This window comes from Bufo gargarizans, chromosome 4 (assembly GCF_014858855.1).
Source record: "Bufo gargarizans isolate SCDJY-AF-19 chromosome 4, ASM1485885v1, whole genome shotgun sequence".
NCBI lineage: Eukaryota > Metazoa > Chordata > Amphibia > Anura > Bufonidae > Bufo > Bufo gargarizans.
In genome coordinates, this window is record NC_058083.1 from 528531595 (window position 1) to 528538718 (window position 7124).

Consider the following 7124-nt stretch of genomic DNA (forward strand, 5'->3'; position numbering starts at 1 on the left):
GCCTACCTGCTCTCTGTCTTCATTCTTGCCCAGCCTCCAGTGTCATCTTAGAGAGGATTTTTAGCGCTGCAGGCAATGTGGTGCTACCCAAACAGACCAAGTTGTCCTCCTCCAGTGTCCAAAACATCACTTTTGCAAAATAAACCATGTCTGGATTTGAAAGGATTTTCACACTCTTCTGACTGAGGCCAATAAATAGATCTAGCCTCGGTGATGGTGCCCCATCTTTCCACTGTTGTTGTCTGCCTATCATCATCTTCTGTACAGCTGCTGCCACCGCCATCATACCACTACTGTTGTCTGCCTGCCAACATGTACCATAGGGCTGTTGCCAGCACTGTGGCAGCTGCTACTGCTCGTTGCCATTCCCCTACTGCCACCACTATTAAATGCTTTGGGGCAATTTTTTATTATTATTGAATTATACTTATTTTGAGCTAAAAATAATTTCAACTGATCTTTATTAACAATAAGGAATCCTTTTTGTGTACAGAGCTGACATGCTCTACTAGCTGCCTATGGATTTTTTTTGTCTTTTTTGTCATCTGAGGAACAGCAGGACTTCTTATCTCTGCGCTCTCATTATAAATAGTGATGAGCAACAAAGGCAACATTCGTTTTTGCAATATATCACAAATTTTTGGCCTACAATTCACCATAAATTAGCAAATTCTAGAATTCATGATCTCCTGTCATTATTTTCTTGATTGCGAAAATTGGCAATGTAATATGCGAGTATTGCATGTGCAAAACAGGCGTGGCTCACTTTGCTAGAGGAGCGGCCCCGTGCTGGCAACGGTCTAGCACTGGAACCAACTCCCCTACCACGACCATGGCTGCCGGCACACCCACGGCCGCTCATGATCAGCAAAAAATGTATTTACAGCCAAAAAAACTATACAAAGTAATTAAAGAGGGACCTTGAGATGACTTTATTGGGTTTGGGACAATGGGGCAAAAATCTAATAAAATAAGGATTCCGAAAAACAGACAGCAAATGACTTTTTTTTTTTCAAAGACGAAAAACAAGTTTCTTTTGATCTCGTGAGACATATATAGTCCTAATCCAATGACGTTATGTTTAAGTTAACCATTCACAGAGTAACACATGTCTTAGCCAGCTACATATTTCAGTTATCTTATCTTTAATAAGAGTCAAGGCTATATGTGGGCAAAGTTCTTATGAAATAGTTTTCCAAGAACTCTTTACCCTTATGTGTTCCTGTGTGCGTGATGTACTAATGTATAGATAGTGATGGAATATAAAGCTTTATATACAAAATAGACTTTGGACTGTAATTGAACCCTTCAGTAATAATAATAATAACAATAATCGTTATTTCTATAGCGCCAACATATTCCGCAGCGCTTTACAGTCAGGGGGCTCAAGTACAAACAGAGTCATAAATGACAGAACAGTAAACAGGTCAACAATTATAACCAGAGCAATGAGGGCCCGGCTGGCAAGAGCTTACAATCTATGAGGAGATGGTGTGACACAGAAGGTAACAAGTTCTTATTTTATACAATGGTTTGACCATCTTAAGGCCCCTTTCACACGGGCGAGATTTCCGCGCGGGTGCAATGCATGAGGTGAACGCATTGCACCCGCACTGAATCCAGACCCATCCGGGCTGTGCAGATGAGCAGTGATTTTCACGCATCACTTGTGCGTTGCGTGAAAATAGCAGTATGCTCCTCTTTGTGCGTTTTCCACGCAACGCAGGCCCTATAGAAGTGAATGGGGCTGCGTGAAAATCGCAAGCATCCGCAAGCAAGTGCGGATGCAGTGCGTTTTTCACGCACGGTTTCTAGGAAACGATCGGGATGGAGACCCGATCATTATTATTTTCCCTTATAACATGGTTATAAGTGAAAATAATAGCATTCTTAATACAGAATGCTTAGTACAATAGGGCTGGAGGGGTTAAAAATTTTTTAAAATTATTTAACTCACCTTAATCCACTTGTTCACGCAGCCCGGCTTCTCTTCTGTCTTCATCTTTGCTGTGCACAGGAAAAGGACCTGTGGTGCTATCACTACGCTCATCACATGGTCCGTCACATGATCCATCACCATGGTAAAAGATCATGTGATGGACCATGTGATGAGCGCAGTGATGTCATCAAAGGTCCTATTCCTCAAAGAAGAAGACAGAAGAGAAGCCGGGCTGCGAGAACAAGTGGATTAAGGTGAGTTAAATTATTATTATTTTTTTAACCCCTCCAGCCCTATTGTACTAAGCATTCTTTATTAAGAATGCCATTATTTTCCCTTATAACCATGTTATAAGGGAAAATAATACAATCTACACAACACCGATCCCAAACCCGAACTTCTGTGAAGAAGTTCGGGTTTGGATACCAAACATGCCGATTTTTCTCCCGCGTGTGCAAAACGCATTACAATGTTTTGCACTTGCGCGGAAAAATTGCGCATGTTCCCGCAACGCACCTGCATCTTTTTCCGCAACGCCCGTGTGAAACCAGCCTAACACAATGAGGGAGCAGATATAAAGCTGCGTGAGCCATCACCAGACGATATCTGTAGAGTTCTGAGTGCACGGGTGTGGTGGATACTGATAGATCAGGTTCTCTGGGTGTAATAGGCTAGCCTAAAAAGATGTGTTTTTGGGGAGTGTCTCAAACCGTGGATGTTATGGATTAACCTAATTCCTTGGGGTAGGGCATTCCAGAGAGCTGGAATCAGTAGGTCTTTTTGGTACAATAGTGACCTGGAAGATGTGATACACATCTGTATTCACTGTATAGCAGATGCAGGCAGCTTACCTTATTTTATGATCAGCAATCTGGTATACATGAGACACCACAATAATGAAGACACTTCCATTGTACACGATCAGTAGTCCTTTATAGTTACCAATTCATGAGACACTTTACTTCATGTAAAATATACTATTAAACGTGATTTTGCACTAAGTCTTCCATGTTTCCCTCAGGTTTCTTAGGTACAGGACGCTCTTCTTTTAAATACAATGGTCCTTTCCATCAATGACCCACCAAGGATGGAGAAGTACAGACACCACTTGGCTGCAAGGATATTAGACCTCACCCTGGAGATAATCTCCTTGATAACTGGAGAGGTGAGAGTCTCACATGACATCACTCTTAGCTCTAGTAATAAACCAGGGAAATGTCTGGAAAGGTGAAGGATTCTTAGAATCTCTGTAGTAATCGGCGTGTTCCCATACACAGGATTACACAGTAGTGAAGAAGTTGTTTGGTGAGTGTGTGACACCCCGTGTGTCAGGAGGATGGAGCAGGACCCAGAGCCCCATCACCGAGCCTCCACCTCATTCCCTGATACATGAGCAGAAGATCCTAGAACTTACCACCAGGATCACTGAGCTGCTGAGCGGAGAGGTGAGCGCTGCTGGGAATGCTGGGACATTATACAAGATTGCAAAGGGAGGGGTCTGGTAATGACTGTGTCCTTGTGTTGTCAGGTTCCTATAAGGTGTCAGGATGTCACTGTCTATTTCTCCATGGAGGAGTGGGAGTATTTAGAAGAACACAAGGATCTGTACAAGGACATCATGATGGAGAATCACCAGTCCCTCACATCACCGTGTAAGAGGAGACCTTCCATGACTGTAGAGGAGAGAACAGTTTTGAGAGTCACCTAGATTTACTCATCATTAGATATAAGTGAATTTCTTGAAATTACTTTAGCGTCTTAAGTGGCCCGATTGCCCTCAAAAGTCTTATATGACACTGAGATCACCTTGTATGACCAATCCATAACAAGCTCCTTAAAGGGTTTGTGCAGCCATATAAAACTACTTAGAGATAATTATGTTTCCCTAAAGCAATTCGCTTACTAACAGTAAATTAGTTCCAGTTTGGACTCTAACTCCCCTTTTTGACCCCCAGTCATGGGGGTCTGTCGATCATGTGACATGTCCACTTGTAGCCACGCGCCCTTAGACAACAGGTGAAGTGCTCAGTCAGTATCGTTGGACATCCCAAAAGCCCCACCCCCTTAGATGATTGCATCATAGCGAGAAGCCACACTCCCTTTGATGGATTGCATCATCGCTAGAAGCCCCGCCCCCTTAGATGGATGATGTGGCGAAACCAACCTCGCCACTGGGTGGTGGAGAAGCCTGGTTGCCAGCCTCTTGCCCCAGGATTATGGGCCCTCTCATCAGCCCATGCTAAACTTAAACCCCATGGCGATTTGACTGTGTTTGTGGCATCTGAGCGCTGTTTGGATATATTGAGCACTCAGATCCAAGCCATCTGGGGAAATGTTAAATGTCTATGTTTACTGTAATGGTTGGGACATTGTATATTTAAATTGTGATGTCTGTCCTATTGTCTCCACGTGTGTATTGGCGATTTCCCTTTGTCCTGAGAGATAATTGAATTACTCCTCGGTTGTCTCCAGGACAGAAGACATTGTGTATTCTCCTGCCTGTGATAATTGCATCAACCCATTGTGTAAGGTAATTGTATCACAGGCAGAGGGGAGGATTTTGTGTGGGAGTGTTTTACTGTATTGTACGTGTTTATTGGTTGTTTTTACAAAACCCTGTGGGTGGTACTAGTGTGTAACAATGTTATATAAGAACAATAAACACACAGCTCTGGCTGTCCACTGCTTTACCCTCAACATGGAGCTTGGTCTCGTTCTTGGGGGGATTCACTGTATGCTGTTAGAGACTGATTGCTAGGAGTGTAAGCCCCTTGGGTGCATTTACTATTCGTCTGCTAGCAGCTATTCGTGAGGTTCTGTTCGGGAGTTTGGAGTATTCCCTTGTATGCCGTTACAATTGGTGGCAAGTGGCGGGATCGTTCTCACAGCCCAGAAGGACAGCTACAAAGTAACATCATTCCCTGGAATTACAATTTGAGGGCAACGCATTTCCCAGTACAGCGACCCTGACAGCAGCAGGATGGAACCAGCAGTGGCATACGATGAGGAAGACCTGGATGGCCGGGATGCATTAAGGAAAGGCATCTGGTACCAGGCCCTGGATAATGTACAATACCAGCGAGGCGAGAGTCTCCCCAGTGAAGAGCAGTGATTGCAGAAGCAAGTGGCCCTGCGGATGCCCTTCCTGGGAGAGCAGCCCCTGGAGGAATGGGTGAAGGAACTAGAGCACCGGGTATGGCAGGAGCTATGGCTGGAGGATGCCTACCAGGCACTAATTTTTCCTAACCCTTCTGGGCAGAACAGGCCCACTGGGTCAATGTGTTTTGCGTCAGTGGCGAGGCAGCACCCCAGCAACAAGGCCAGGTCCTTTTGACCCTCCCATGATTGTGTTGGCCTAGCTCCCACAGCAGGTGCTTATTCACCTCCCCCATGAACACCATCCCGTCACCAACAGTATCAGGGCATGGCGTCGCTCCAACTCCCCCTCCTTCCTATCGAATGTGTCAAGTCAAACGTTGTCAAGCAGTGTTGGTGCTGACTTCAAGCAGCAAACATTCCACTGGCTGTCACCCCCCCCCCCAATTCCAACTGGGCAAGGTGGTCAGTGACAATGGGCGCAATATCGTGGCCACCCTGAACCTGAACCAAATAACACATGCTCCCTGCATGGCACATGTCATCAAACTAGTCATACAACACAAAAAGTGCACTGGCTTGCGCAAGGTGCTGGCAATGTCCAGGAGACTGTTCTCACATTTCATCCATTCTTACATGGTGAGAAATGGCCCCTGGACTCGCAGCGACAGAACAGCCTGCCGCTACATTGATTAATCCATGGAAAGGTGCGAATGGTTTTGACCTTCACAAATCAGCCTCTACAGGGAGCATGTGTTGTTTCAAGATCAGGCAGTGGCAGCTCATCTGAGACACCTCTTGGGTGCAGAAGCCCTTCGAAGAGACCACAAAATTTGTCAATAGGGACAACTGCGACATTAGCGATCTCACCCCCCTCATATTTATCTGAGAACAGACAACACTCACACAGCAGAGGATGATGGGGGAAGAAGAACGCATCTTGCCTCCCCTGTAGCTGTTGGGGACCCACAAAAAGAAACTGCCATGGAGGAGGAGTATAATGATGAGGAACTGCCACTGCAAGAGGATGATAATGACGATGGCACCCAATCATCTCAATGGGGGGAGGAGCTGGAAAGAATTGGCTCCTTGGGCACACAGCCCAGAATGGCGAGCTGTATGCTCTGATACGCACTGACAGGTGTATTATTGACATCAACCAGTCTAATGATTATTGGATAGCCATGCTTTTAGACCCTCGTTAGCAAAGCAAAATAGGGGAATGTTTTCCTCCCTCTGAAATGGAGGCCAAGTTACGTTATTACCTGGAAACACTGGGGAAGATTTAGTAAAACTGGTGCAAAGCAAAACTGTCTTAGTTGCCCATAGCAACCGGTCAGATTGATGCTACGATTTTGCAAAGGAGCTCTGAAAAATGAAAGGTGGAATCTGATTGGTTGCTATGGGCAATTAAGCTAGTTTCGCTTTGCACTAGTTTTGATAAATCTCCCCCTTTGCGTACGCAGCTTGCTGCAGCTTTCGATGAGCAGATGCCTGCCACCAGTATGTCTGATAGGAGGGCCCCTCTCCTCCCCCTGCAGAGTCAACCACCCTCCCTGCCAAAAGTAGCAGCCATTTCAGTCTCCTCAACATGATGGAGCAGTTTTTTCACGTGCCACACCAGACTGAGGCCAATCACGCCTCAATGCCCAGGTTCAGGCCTACCTACATTCTGGCCTATCTTCGGCACATATCCTGTACCTGATCACATAGATATCTGGAAAGGCAGATTGAAACAGTTGCCCGAACTGGCACAGTACGCTCTCTTTCTTCTTTCATGCCCAACCTCCAGTCTCATCTCGGAGAGGGTTTTTAGCATCACAGGGGGTCATGGTAACAGCCAGACAGACCAAGTTGTCCTCCACTATTGTCCAAAACATCCCTTTTGTCAAAATGAACCAAGCCTGGAATCTGGAGGATTTTCACACTCCTCCGGCTGAGGCAGATGAATAGATCTTGCCACTGTTGCTGTCTGCCTGCCTACCATCATGTGCTGTACAGCTGCTGCTGCCATCATGCTACTGCTGCTGTGTGCCTGCCAACATGTACCATATGGCTGCTGCCACCACCGCCGCAGCTGCTACTCCTC

At 45.8% G+C, this 7124-nt stretch overlaps 1 long non-coding RNA gene across 1 annotated transcript; it reads left to right on the forward strand.

Moving 5' to 3' along the window:
- Window positions 1-1379: 1379 nt before the first annotated feature.
- On the forward strand, window positions 1380-3234 carry LOC122934870. Its single transcript, XR_006388727.1, has 3 exons — window positions 1380-1505; window positions 2961-3104; window positions 3217-3234. It is a non-coding gene; the product is annotated as an uncharacterized LOC122934870 (long non-coding RNA).
- The last annotated feature ends 3890 nt before the right edge of the window (window positions 3235-7124 follow it).